Below are 13858 nucleotides of genomic sequence, written 5' to 3'. Positions count from 1 at the left end.
TCTTCTCTCTCTACATATAATTCAGTGGTATGTGCACTCACACAGCCATGGTTTACATGTAAGTTATTGAGTCTGACACCTTCTCTGACCTCTCTTTATTACATAGAAGCTTATCTTAGATTCTTAGTTACATGTTACCATAGATAGTCAAAGCTGGTTTTTCTGTTATTATTTTGAAAAATGTGGAAGGAGCAAATAGCGCAAACCTACTCTCCATTTTAGACAGGATTCCAGCCTGAAAATAACTTCGTTTGTAGTTCGGATATAGCCAAAAGTTCCTTGTAAACTTAGATTATTGTTCCTGTGCTTCTGGAAACAAAAGGAAACACACTTGGAATGAAATGCTTAATATTAAGGTGGTGGCTGGGCTTTAATCAGATTTGAGCATAGTCAAACAGCAGTCCTTATTAGAACTTGAACCCCTTGTTCTCTGCCCCATATTAAACTTCAGAAATCTCAAGCACAAATAAGATAACATTAAGCATGCACATGAAAGTTAGGTCAGTATCTCCATATGATGATTTATGGTCCAGCACTTTCAAAACTTTAATGAGCTCTGTAAAGCTAATTTTCAGATGCCCCCTCATATACCTCATACCCAGAGCCATATGAGCTGCCACCTCCTTTCTCCTAGCTATATCAACTTTGATCAACTTTGGACTGTACCGAAGCCACTCATACTTTGCCTACATCTTGAACACAGCAGGAAGATGTACCCTGGGTTCTCTTACAATGTGTTTTCCCAAGGCACTTCTGGTTTGCAGCAGGAGCAGGGGAGAAGTTTCAGAACTCAGGTGACCTGGAAGAAGGATATAGTAGACTGTGATGAGAAGTGTGTGGAGAAAGGTAGGCTCATCCTCATATCCAGAAGGTAAACCCATTTTAGGAGATGGCTTCAGCTGTCACTTGGTGTTTGAGCTAGAGATTTACAGTGTTCATGTAGTTTAAGGAGACTTAGAATGTTGATGGGTATCTTGTGTGGATTTGCCTTAAGAGTAAGGAAGATATTAAGCAGAGACTTCAACATAAAAATACAGAGGTTTTCATTATTTCAAAATTGAATCATTGCTGCTGTTTCCTCTTTTCTGGTTAATGTCACCAAAATTCCCTAGGAAATGTTTCACAAAGAAGTACTACCTGGTTTCTGTTTCTGCTCATTGTTGTTCTACGAAATAAGCAGTTAATTAGTTGCTCAACTGAAGCATTTGGAACCATGGAAGTAGTATCTGATTCATCAGAAGGTGAAATTCACTTTTCTTAATTGCTGTTATGTGATAAAATTTGACTGTTAAAGGCTTTGTAACCAAATCCCAGTCCACGATAAACAAATATGGGAAGGCCAGGGAATTATTGGAGGTTTAGACTGTCTTTTCCTGGAATGATAAGGAAATAGATGTCTTGTAAAAGCTGGTACAGCTCAAGGTTTTGTAATGGTTCATGATGTTGCAAGGACAGTGCTTAGACAAAACCACAGAATGGGTCCGCTCATCTGGTCCCACTTCCCTGCTCAGGCAGGATCATTACAGAGCACAGGACACAGGATTGTGTCCAGATGGTTCTGAAATAGTTCCAGTGAGGGAAACTCCACGGCCTCCCTGGATAATCTGTCCCAGTGCTCGGTCAGTCACGGTGAAGAAGCTCTTCCTCGTGTTCCGGTGGAACTTCCTGGGCATCAGTTCCTGCCCGTTGCCTCCTGTCCCATCGCTGGGCCCTGCTCTGAGCCCTCCCTGCTCACACTGACAGACATTGGTCAGGTTCCCTCTCAGGCATCTCTTCTCGAGGCTGAACAGCTCCAGCTCCCTCAGCCTTTCCTCGCAAGAGAGAGGCTCCAGTTGCCTCACCCTCTTTGTCACCCTCTGCTCTAGCAGCTCCATGTCCCTTTGTCCTGAGGAGCCCAGAACCTGACCCAGCACTCCAGAACTGTCTCAGCAGGGCTGAGCAGAGGGGCAGGGTCACGTTCCTGACCTGCTGGCAGTGCTCTTGCTAATGCACCCCAGGATCCCAAGGCTGAGCTCAGTGCAAGCATTGGGACTTGGGGGAGGAGAAGGGTTCCTCTTACTGACAAAACAAATTAAAGTGCTCTGAGTATGTTACAGTCCCCCCTTTAGGATCCTCCTGGCACTGATAACCACCTGTGTTTGTTGTGGGGTGATCTTCCTCCCACTGTGTGAGCATTCCTGTGAACCCTTTAGATGCTCGTGAGCTGTAATTGCACTTCCAGAGAAGAGAAAGGATTAATTTTGAGGCATGGACCAATTTTCTTTGGTTTGGTTTTTTTTTTCCTGTTTATTTTGGATATAAGAAGTAAGCTAACAGAAATCACAGAGAGTAATGCAAAGGCTGTTTCTCAACTTGTTTTTATGGGAGAAGCTGTGCCAGAAAGACTGCTGGAGAGTAGAGCATGTCATATCAGCCTACTTGAATAGGAGCTCTGCATATGTGCACATTTCTCTCTTTTCAACAAAGCATTTGAGCAAAAGCAATGATCGGGGGAACCACGTAAAGCTACTGAAAAATTATTTGACTGTCATCAAGAACAGTTTTACTCTCCTTAACCGTCTTTCCTCAGTTGATTAATTGAAAAAAAAAATTAACCTCCTTCTAACATTCTCTTGAGTAGAAATTGGTGGATATAAACTACTAAGCAAAGTCAGTGGGCAGCTTGTTGCAGGCTGTATACTGTAAACTTGATATTCTATATCATGTTGAATTGTTTATCAGGAAGGAGCCTTTAACCTGGCAGCAGCTGCTTCTGTTAAAGTCCACAGAACATTTCCCACCTAGCTCTACTTTCGGTTATACTGAACACTGTTAAGTATCTGAGGGAAGTCCTGTGAATTCAACAGGAGTTACTTCCCCTAAGTGGGAGCTCCAATATCTTGTTAAAGAAATCAGTGCAAACTGTGCAGATCACACTAAGCCGAGATAGCTGGGAAGTTATCTGTGCTGACCATGGGGCTTCCCCACCCAGCTGAGAGCCCATGTTTGTGTTCAGCACCCTGCTCAGTAAATTAGTTCTGCTTCTCTACCACCCAGCAGCTTGATAATCCTAAGACTCTTTTATCCTACAGCTGATCTGTTAACTTGCCCCAAAACCATTCAGTCCGCAGCCATCCTCTGCAGTTAGTCCTTTATTAAGTTATTGACTAAAAAACAGGAGACTGTCCAGACAACTCCAAAGAGCCATTGTGCCATTGTTATAGAGTGCTGATCATGCGGCACTTCAATCAGAAAGTGTTCTAAGGAGACAAGTGGATGTTGCATCCTTAGCCAGCTGCTGCCTCACACCTTCCTGCTGCCACACAGCACACTGTAAGGGATCCCTGCATTCCCAATAACCTACTTTTGTTGCAGAGGTGTTTCCCTGATAAAAAAAATTAGCAGATGGATGAAATTCCCCTGGAAACTAATACAAGCTTGCTATCCAAACATTCATGGATATCTATAAGATGTCTCTATTTACATATTTTTGGGTTCTCAGCCTTGACAGTACCCGTAAGTATTTTAACATAAGTTCATTCTAAAAGTAATTGCATTTTTTGGCTCTCTAAGCTTTTGTTGGGAGTACAGCAGTTTTTTGAGAAGCTTGATAGAAACTTTGGCACCACCATACATAAAAGCAGGAGATAAAACACTTTGTGATGTGATATGGGTGTATGTTAACATGCACGGGCATCTGCTCTGCTGGAATTGTGTCTGTAGGCATTACCATCCTGTTTAAATAGTCCCCATATCAGGCTGCTTACAGGTGCTTTCTTTTGGAATTAGCATGGTTATGTCATATTTATCCCGGTGAGATGCAGAGCAGGATACACTCCCAGGCAGCCTGCCATGAATGCTATGGAACAGAATAGAAAAACAGACTGGGTGTGATGCAGATCTTAGGATCCAAAGCTAAAATTCTGTACCAAGCCAAATCAGGGAGACAAAAGGCTGTGGGGCAGGTTAAAAAAAAAAAAGGGGGGGGGGGGGTGGAATTGTCATAAGACAGACAAACTGTTGCTTAAAATGACTGTGTGAGACCACCCCCAGGATGCAGGGTGCCCAGAAATACCACACTGAAAGTGGCAGAAGATTTACAGTTACCAAAACAAGTCCAAAACTCTATTGACTAATAAGTGTACCATACAAAAATATTTGGCATCTGTCACTGCTAGAAGCATTTTTTTGTATGGCAGTTGTTTGGGAAATCAAAGCAGTCCATGATGAATTGGTTCCTTACATTATCTCTGTCTGTCTCTAATAAGAGAGAACTACCTAGGGCAAGCCTGGAGGTATACAACACCCTCAGTACTCTCCATTAGATCCACCTTTACTGAAGTTATCTCAGGATAACTTTGTCTCAGGCAAACTCTTTTCATTCTTAGCATCCTTCTTACTTCTTTATAGTTCATCATATCACTGAAATGAGTCCTCATTCTCTGGGAAGAAGAAATTTCCCTGCAATTCAGACATCTTTGTAACATAGTAGTGTATAGCAGATGGAGAGGTGTCATGTCCTACCACCCCAAGAGACTCCAGCCTGTAAGTGTGTTTCGTGTTACATATTGCACTAAAAGTGGTGTGAGACCCGACTCACCAGGGCTTTTTATGTCTCCTGAGTGACTGCTGGGTGCTGCCATCCTGTTAAATTGGTTGTCTTCATCTACTGAATGCTGCCTTCATCTGCTTCATGATAAAAGTCACACAACACAGTGCCAAAAAGGGTTGTGGTCTCTAAAGAAAACAAAGGGGATTTTTATGCCTTTATCCTCAAATCGAGGAAACTACGACTCAAATTGCTTAGAACCTTTGGAAATCACAGAACCCTGGCTGGTTTTCCTGCAGGAGGCAGCATTTTTCTCCTCCCAATGCAGCAACAGGAGACAGATTTTTTGTCCTTAGCTCTTCGGCATTAGCAATCAATGCTGCCCTTTGCCTGCCGCCTGCATGGCCACATTACTCTCCTTCACCCTGGTGTCCTCATCTTCCACTTTCCCTTTCCCCACTGCTTGCTCATGGTATCAGAGAGCACCTGCTTCAGTCAAATATTAGTAAGATGGCCACATTTCTATTAAAACCATTGTTGGTTTTTAAGAAGAATTTGAAGGAACCATAGAAAATTCTGATTACTCTGTGAAATGAAACTGAATTACAAAAATGCTTTTCCTTTACATTACTGGTATGGTGCAGCATCAGTGTAGCCACTGTAGCCATGCAGGGCTGTAAGGACAGAGCATTGCACAGCCATGGGAACACCACCTTGTGTTGAGTTGCATCACACAAAACAAGCATTTCACAAGGCTTCTTGCCATGATTTGCTTTATAGCAGCTCAAATGTGAAACCTGAAACATTTTGTTTGTGAATGAATGGAGAAATTTTTTTAACATCCTACACCCAAAAACTGGTAAGTTCTGTGCATCTAAACATAGATTATACTGGAAAGTGTAAATATGTCCAGAGGAGCTCTAGCCAATTACTAGAGAATTGGCACTAAGGAGTTTACTCCAATGCTGAAAAGAAATACATTAGGTCAAAATCTAAAATACTTACTTGGATTTTTTTGGTATTGTATGGTACCTTTTCGGTACATTTAGTTATATCTCAGTGACTAGTGGTTTATTGTGGTACGTGTAGGATAAGCTGTGATGTCTCTGTTGGTGTCAAAAATTGCTGATGGCCTATGAGTGAGCCTTCTGCCTCCAGAAACAAGGGATATGTGACAGCTTAATTGAGAAATTAAGCAGGGTGGTAGAGGGGAAATCCTGGAAATAGCGAGCAGAGGCTCTGAACAAACAGGCTGAACCAAGGATAAATCTGGGGCTTTAATCGTGTTTTCCCACTGATTCGTACAGTAAAGGTTCCTGAGGAGCAAAAGTCTGATGATTCATTCAATGACTGCCTGGCCTGCAGTGTCTGTGGTTTGCGATGTAACAGTAACTTGGGATGTAGTGAGAAGCAGTGCATTAATCCCTCCCTGCTGCCCTCCTTGCAGCAGAAAGAAGGCAGCAATGTCAGTCGTATTGAGACACTGCGGAGCACAGGTTAAACAAAGATTGCACAGCAAGTCCTTTAATTCTTGTGCTGCTTCTCTCAAAGTGTAGCTGCAGAGGGAGGTCAGAGCAAAAGACAACTTCATCTGAAGAAAGCAGCTGTGTGAGGGCTGCAGGTCCCCCCCCCCCCCGTTGTGTGACGGGGCCAGCACTGACTCAGTCCCTCCCCTGGGAGCTGGGAATGTTTGCTAGAAGTGTGTCAAACCAGTGCTTAGCCTAGCTACTCCCATCTGGAAACATCATCCAAACACAAATGTTGGAGCTATGTTGGTTTACCAGGCCAGCAAGTTAGATTTATTCCTGCTCTGATCTACTTCAGTGTACTGGAGTTATTCAAGGACAAGTCTGACAGCAGTGTACCTGGCAGAGCTGAACATCAGGTTTAAGGATGGGGAAATAGGGAGGTGAGGGAAGAAGAAGGGAATATTGGGATGGGGCCTTTTTCCTTAATGTTGTGAGGCTGAAAGTGATCCCTTTCCCAGACACAATGGATCAAGCATTTCCAGGATTAATGAGGCTTCACTTCCTCCACACTTGACAAGTTAGAGTTTTCATGTTGAGGGGTGTACACATAACGCTTTGAATAATTTTTCCTCATCTTACTATTATACTCTTATGGATCTCCCATACCAACAACATACTCTCTCCTTTTCTCACTGGCTCAAGGCTTTGACCCCTATTGGGACCTCTTCTGAGCAAGGAAATCGCTGGCCTCGACTGCCAGTCACAATTCCTGCCCAAGTGCAATGTCTGGGACAGGGCACAGGATGGTCTTGGTTTCCCTGTGCTTTGGCTGCAGTCTGCAAGGAATGCTTCATCTGCAGCAGATGCAGAAAAGATCAGAAACTCCCCCCTCCTATTTCAGATTAAAAATCCACATCCCTTTTTTTTTTTTTTAATGAATCCAAGCCAAACAAATGAAGAATTCTGACCAAGATTTTACCCACTGACCACAAATAACAGTAGGAACAATGCAGTAGTGGTCCTTTGTGATACTCAATCCCAAAAGACTGTGGCCTCTTCCTTATTTTTAACAAGCATGTTTATGTGCTCCAAACCTCATCCACAGGAATGAAAACAGAATCAGCTGACATTCAGGTGGTACGAGCATGAATGACTTCGTCTGAAAAAAATATATTGTTTAGATTTCAAAGCATGTTTTACCAGTCAGCTAAAGAAATCTCTCTTGCAGGAGAAAGAGGAGGCTTTGTCATTCCCCACCCCCCAACACAGGCACAGATCTCCTGTCATGTGAGTGAAAAAGGCTTGATACCCTGATGATAGAGATCCCAGCTTTTTCAGGATTTTCTCTTGGGTGAGAAGGGACTTGCAAAGCAGCTGAAGTTTGTGCAAGGATATGTTATGTCAGGACCAGGGAGAATAATTCAATGTTTGTCCAGGCATAACAATGACTTGGCATGGGCTCAGTTCTGCTCAGCAGCTTCTTGTCTGGGGCCAGCCTGTAAATTCAGGAGCAAAATATCTAATCAGCTGGTCCAACTGCTGTAGGGTGGTTTCTTTTTAAAAACTGCCATCGTGTTAGAACATGTGATTTATCTTCTAATGAAATAACATCCCCACCCTTAATTCGTAATTTAAGGACACAGAGACTGTGATGAGCCTTTTATAAATAACATTCATAAAATCATTTACATGTGTCATAACTGTGCTGGAGGTTGCCAAGGCTTTGCCTTTCTCTGGAGAGAAAAGGGCTGAGACAGGCTTTGAGTGTGGGTGTATTGTCACACTGTAAGAGTGTTGATCTGTGGTACATTTTTTGCATCCCAATCACCTGAGTTGGAACAGCTACAAAGCTCCATCAGATGAATTCATGCACAGCAGTTTGAGGGCTGTCTGTGCAGCACTCTTTTCACTTACTTCCTTTTTCAGTTAAATTTTTTTTTAAAGTAAGAATTAAGAGATAACTGACATTGTAAACACTAAATGAGCAATAATTGTGAAAGCAGGAGTGCCCCAAGATGCAGAGAGCAGGATACACACAGCAAACAAGCTTGGAAAGGAACAGGAGGTTTACAACATCCTCTGTCTTTCTTAAGCCTGCCTGTGCACATGATCAGTGAAGGTAATGTGTGACTGAGCAGACACCCACAGCAGCATGCTACAGGGCAGGGATTAAACTGCTTCCAGCTAATTACTGGAGCGGCATCCTTTGGTAGTGCCAGCAGCAGGAGGCCCCTCAGTTGCTCATGCCATGTTTTGCAATGTTCCAGCAGCGTCCAGGGAGGATTTCCTTGCAGAGCACTACCAGCTGTGCTGGTGTCCCAGTCATGCATCTTCCCACTCAGGGTGGCCTATTTCTAGCCCTCCTCTTGGAGCCCAGTGCCCTCATAACTGATATGCCACGGAGACCTCGAGTTTTAGGAAAAGGGAGCTGCATTTGGCATTCCAGATGTCAGTTTTAGTCCCTGTAGAAACAAAATAATCTTCCCGCCTTCCCAAAATACAAAGATGAGCTGCTGAGGATCGGTTAGGTTATCATTTAGCCAGGAGCTGATCAGATTGCCTGAAGGGATGTTTGTGTGTGCCAGGTGTACCTGTTAATGGTTTTCCAAGGAAAACAAGGGATCATCAGTGTCTGGAGGGGCCACCTAAGGAGGGGGACATTGACACATCTTTGCCATGAGCTCAGAAAACCTTTCAGAAGTGAAAGCAGTGTTAGCAATAGCAGTTTCCCTGGAAAGGAGATTCAAATTCCTGTTAATCACATGTTCTAACACAAAAGCTGAAGTACACCACATGCCTCTCCTATCCATGTTTTTCTTCTTCATCTCAGTCCATTGTTTTTCAGAGGCCAAGTTTTCCTAAGGCTACTTTTTCTTTGCTTTTTTCTTCAATTGGATTGATTGATTCTTTGTTTTCTTCTTGGAAATGGCCTCACTTTTCCTACCCCCATATTTTTTTTTACCCTCTTTCTCTTTTCCTTCTCAAAAAGTGCAGCTGAAAGAGCTGGCATCACCACACAGTGCCTGCCTCTGGCATGCAGGAGAATGGGGGTGGCATCCCCTCGCTCTCTTCGGAGTCAGTGGAGAGAAATGAGCATTTTTAGGGCAGAAATGCCCTGAAGTGTGTTAGATAATGCTTTAGGCTGAAACATGTCTAGATTCTTTAGTGTCCAAATCAATCAGGGACATGAGTACATTTAATTGTATTTATATTTAACCCCACTCTTAGAGTCAGTTACTGACATAGTGAATGACTTGGGCAAGTCACCAACCTGTAAACAGAATAATATTGCGATTTTACTGAAGACTATAACTTGGTTAAGTTTTACTTTGGCTACAGATGGATTTGGCTTTGTGCAGTGCTGTTATCCTATATTACTTTTGCCTTTTTTTTAACCTTTGGACTCTTTTGCAATAGGAAGTTGTGTCATTTCTTTAATTGGCAAGGGCTGGCCCAACATCTGCAGGCTCAGAGATCAGAGCTGGAGTTTAAGACCCCTCTCTTACAGGCCAGGGCTCCTCTGTCCAGAGAGCAGCTAACCCATCTCTTTCCAGAGGGCTGCTGCTGTTTTGGGGAAGAGAGCAAGAAAGAATGTTGAACACCGTCCTCTTTGTTTAGGAGCAGTTTCTTGTCCTGGCTACATGGTAGCACTAGAAAGGTTTGCTGCATCAAAACAGCCCTCCAACCTGTGACAGGTGGAGGCAGCAAAAGGCCAGGATCTGCCCCTCTGTTCCTGTCTCCTTGGGGGAAGGTGGGGATAGGACAGGTGGAAGCATCTGCAGGTCACAGAGTACCTGAACTCAGACAAAGCACAAGCCATGGGTGAAGGGCTGAGCAGAAGGCTCAGCAGAAAACGTGCCTGATGCAGTGGCTGTGGCAGCCTTACCAGGTCTCTCAGTTTCATTATGGATTCATAATATTTAGTGATATAAAATTCTCAGTCTGTTTTCAAAAGCAAACAAATCCCCAAACAAAACCAAGTTTTTGTCAAGGAGAAACAAATGGCAAGTATAAACCATGAAGTCCAAGCCAAAAAAAAAAAACTGTTAACCAGCAGGATCCAAAGTTAATTGTGAAGTTGCACGATTTTATTCAATGCTATCAATTTCTAGGGTCCAATTCACAGATGTTGAGCATCCCTGTGCTTCCTCTATTCTCTGTGGTATTAAGACACATCAAGGGCACCCCATGATATTTTCTGTCTCACTCCCTGCTTTATCCCATTTTTAACTGCATTTCAAATCTGAAGTCACCATAAGCAGCTCTGCTTGCTTTTGCACAATTAATGAACTGCACATCAGCACAATTGAAACCATTCTGCTATTTTCATCCATGCTGATTTTTACCCAACAACATTAATATTCTTCATTTTTATATTCCACAGCTTTACCATGCAGTTCTCTGCTAGGTTTGTTTCTACCATACATGATTTCCTCACAGGAACATCTTGACTTATAAAGGGGAGGACAATTCATCCATCTCTTCATCCTTTGCAGGTTGGGTTCACAGGTTCTGCAGGTTAAGGTGCTGGTCATGTCCTTGAAAAAAAAACCCCTGCATGTTCAGTTCCATGCATGACAGATAAAATAACAGGATATCCGGTTATTAGTTTTCTTAAACACTTCTGGCTTTTGGTACAGGATGTACCCAAGGGAACGGCTTTGCTCAGTCATCATTATGGTGACAGCTTCCTCCATCTGCCCTCTGTGGAGGCATCTGCAAGGACTCCCTGTTCTTTCACTTCTCCCCAAAAGGCAAGTTTGTGCAGTTTGATGCCCACAGTCCACAGGTGCTGTGCTGTTTTACCACGGTGCTATCTAGCTGTTGTATGTTGGACCACATGCATGAAAGTGGCCTTCACCTGTGAGAGCATCAGCATTTAAATAAGACAGGATGGTTCTGATGTTGTGCAGTGGGATAGCACTTCTCAGCTTGTTAGTTAGATCTGCAGGACCTTTGACCCTTGTTACCCTCAAGATTTACAACTTTCAAAGTGTGCTGCCAGAAAAATCTCATGCTGTGATGGTGTGAAAGAAAATTGCATGAGAAAGAACAGCTTCTTGATGCAAACCCCTTTGGTTACGTCTTCTCTCCTTTTACTTCCTTCTCACCACCTGAGCAAAAAGCAAGCAAGAACAGCAAGGACCACAAAAGCAATTGTAGCACAGAGAAGCTGCCCATAGTTCTGTTGTTGGCAACTGAGCCCCCCACAGCCCCTTGCTCACTCCCTCCCAGTGGGAGGGAGTTGAGAGAGTAAAAGTGCAAAAACCCGTGGTTGAGTAAAGACAGTCTAATAGGAAATGCAAAAGCCCCATGCAGAAGCAAAGCAAAGCAAAACAAAGGATTAATTCACCACTTGCCATGGGCAGGCAGGTGTTCAGCCATGCCAGGAAAGCAGGGTTCTGCCATGCCTGTTACTTGCGGAGAAAACACTCTCATTCTAAACATCCCCCCTTTCTTCTTCTCTAGATTTATATGCTGAGCATAACACCCATATGGTCTTGGATGTCTTGTGGGTCACTTGGGGTCAGCTGCCCTGGTTGTGCCCCTTCCAAGTTCCTGCACACCCCCAGTCTCCTGGCTGGTTGGGTGGGGTGAGGAGCAGAAAAGGCCTTGGCTCTGTGTAAGCACTGCTCGGCAATAACAAAAACATCCTTGAATTATTAACACTATTTTCAGCACAAATTGAAAACACATCCCCATACTAGCTAACTAGTAAAAACCAGCACAAGTTCTAGCTCAGCTGACTAGCAGTTCTTCCTACTGGAGCTAAAGGAGAAGCTGATGCAGAAGATGTTTTCTATATTCTTAGATTTTTGGCAGTTACACGCACTAAAAATATATATGAAGGAAGAGGACATAGTCTGAAACCAGCAAAGACTGCCTAAATTTGAGGTAGCAAAGTGACTGAGTTTCCCATGTATCATTTGGGAGTGGGCATCAGGACAGGCTGTGTCTGTTAGTGCTTTCTCCAGTTACATTTGAGTTTGTGGGTCCAGTTTTAAACCGTAGTAGTTAGTTCTGCCTGTGTATTTTACTCTGCTCATACTGATAAATGCCTTTCCTCTTTCCTGTTTAATTATGTGGAAACATACCCTAACTATGAATATAAGTTAACTCCTACTCTGTGCTACTAGCTGCAGCTGGCATATGGAGGCAGCCTTGAAATCTTCTGTCCTGAATCGCCAGCTGTTTTTCCCAGGAAACATTCCTGGAATAGAATATATCAACGTTTTCCTGCAAGACATTTGGCTAAATCATTTAGCACACAGTGCATATGGTATCTTTTACCTTATCTCTTCAGAGTGTTCTCGTATCTAGTGAGCTGCTGTTGCCTGCACAGAATGTACTCATTTGCTTGAAATTCTTGTTAACATCAGCTGAGCTCTGTGTAACTTGGGAACAATCTGTGTTTCCTGTAGTCAGAACCTGCTTCATGTGCCTCAAAGGCACTTATGCCCTGGAACATCCATGCCACTAGGACAGCTGGTGGCAACCCAGTGCTTTTTTTTGTTCCTGGATCTTCAAGAGGATGTATGGAATGCAGTTATAAACAGATGTGAAAATAGCTTTGAATTGATACCATAAATCATTAAGAGAAAGATGCAGATACACATCCCTGCAGGCAGTGAAGAAAATGTTCTTTGAATGACAGTCCCTGCCACAGTTAGGAGTAGAACACAGGAGTAAGAAGTCTTGTGAAAAATTCGGGCTTCAGGTAACCAGTTAAAGTATTCTCCCAGAGTGGTTGAGTCTGAAGTACAAAGAAAGGTCATAAATAACATGCAAAGGATTTTGCAGCTGCCCAGGATGTGGGAAAATAAATGTGGCTTTTTTTCTAAAGATTGCATCTATCTTTAATTCTGCAAGTATAAATCCCTTGCTTTGTAGTTTAAACAAATTGGTACCAAAAGTTAAAAGGAAAAAGCTGTTCTCAGGCAGAAGCATGCTTGCATAAGAGGAGGTATTTACAAGAAGTGTGAAGCTGTAACTCCTTTTGGTTTCTACATCTTGTACTAGAATAGAGACCATTATCTCTCTAAAGGCAGAAGTCCTTGTTCATGACTGTAGGGTTATAATGGAGTCCAGCAGCATCAGATGATTAGAAATGCACTGAGTTGGAGGTGCTTTAGGCTAATTAAGGTAATTCCTATGGGAGTGGAGAGTGAACTTTATACTGGGGCATATTCTGGTATAACCGACCAAGTAATTTTAGCAGAGTAAAACCAGGCTTGATTAGACCAAAAGTTAGTGTGGAAATTCATTAGTAGTGGCAGACCCTGTAGCACAGTTTGTGCTTCAACTCTTGGTTCCTGCACAGTTGTCTTTCTGAACAGCAACTCATAAGGTTCATGCTGGGGTTAAAGCCTAACACAGGTAAGAGATTCAAAGCTGTTAGGAGACAAAGCTGAGAGCAGGAAGATGAAGAGAGTATCCCACGTGAATGACAAGTTTGTGCTAAAGTCTCTCTCTTTTCACCCACAACCAAATCTCTGACTCTCCATTTGCTAGCTGACAGCCTTGTTATTAAAGGAGCAGTTTGGCTTGAGGGTAAGACTTAAGATCCTGGGATATGTGAACCCTTTCGTAACAACTTTGATCTTCACTGTGGGAGGTCTAAAGCCTGCTCTCCATACCTAGTATCAACAAAAGAGGATAAGCTCTATAAACAGTGGATTGTTTGCTGGTGTCATTAGTTTTATCCTAAAACATTGGTCGTTAGCACTGTGCCTCTGAAGATCTGGCTCTGCTGTCACACACAGGACTCTCCTCACCACACAAGCTGGGTGTCCCTGCACCAAGCAGCTGCTGCCTGTGTTTATTGATCCTAGTCCTGATGGCAGGTGAAGGGCTGCAGGCA

At 43.2% G+C, this 13858-nt stretch overlaps 1 long non-coding RNA gene across 1 annotated transcript; it reads left to right on the top strand.

The window, feature by feature from the left end:
- The first annotated feature begins 1483 nt into the window (after positions 1-1483).
- LOC121669073 lies at positions 1484-12750 on the top strand. Its single transcript, XR_006017602.1, has 3 exons — positions 1484-1566; positions 3491-3495; positions 12741-12750. It is a non-coding gene; the product is annotated as an uncharacterized LOC121669073 (long non-coding RNA).
- The last annotated feature ends 1108 nt before the right edge of the window (positions 12751-13858 follow it).

This window comes from Corvus kubaryi, unplaced genomic scaffold (assembly GCF_017639235.1).
Source record: "Corvus kubaryi isolate FWS band 111438036 unplaced genomic scaffold, C.kubaryi_AGA036_p1.0 37387, whole genome shotgun sequence".
Taxonomy (NCBI): Eukaryota; Metazoa; Chordata; class Aves; order Passeriformes; family Corvidae; genus Corvus; species Corvus kubaryi.
Note: the sequence above shows the minus strand (reverse complement) of the source record. Positions and strands in the feature narration are given on the sequence as shown.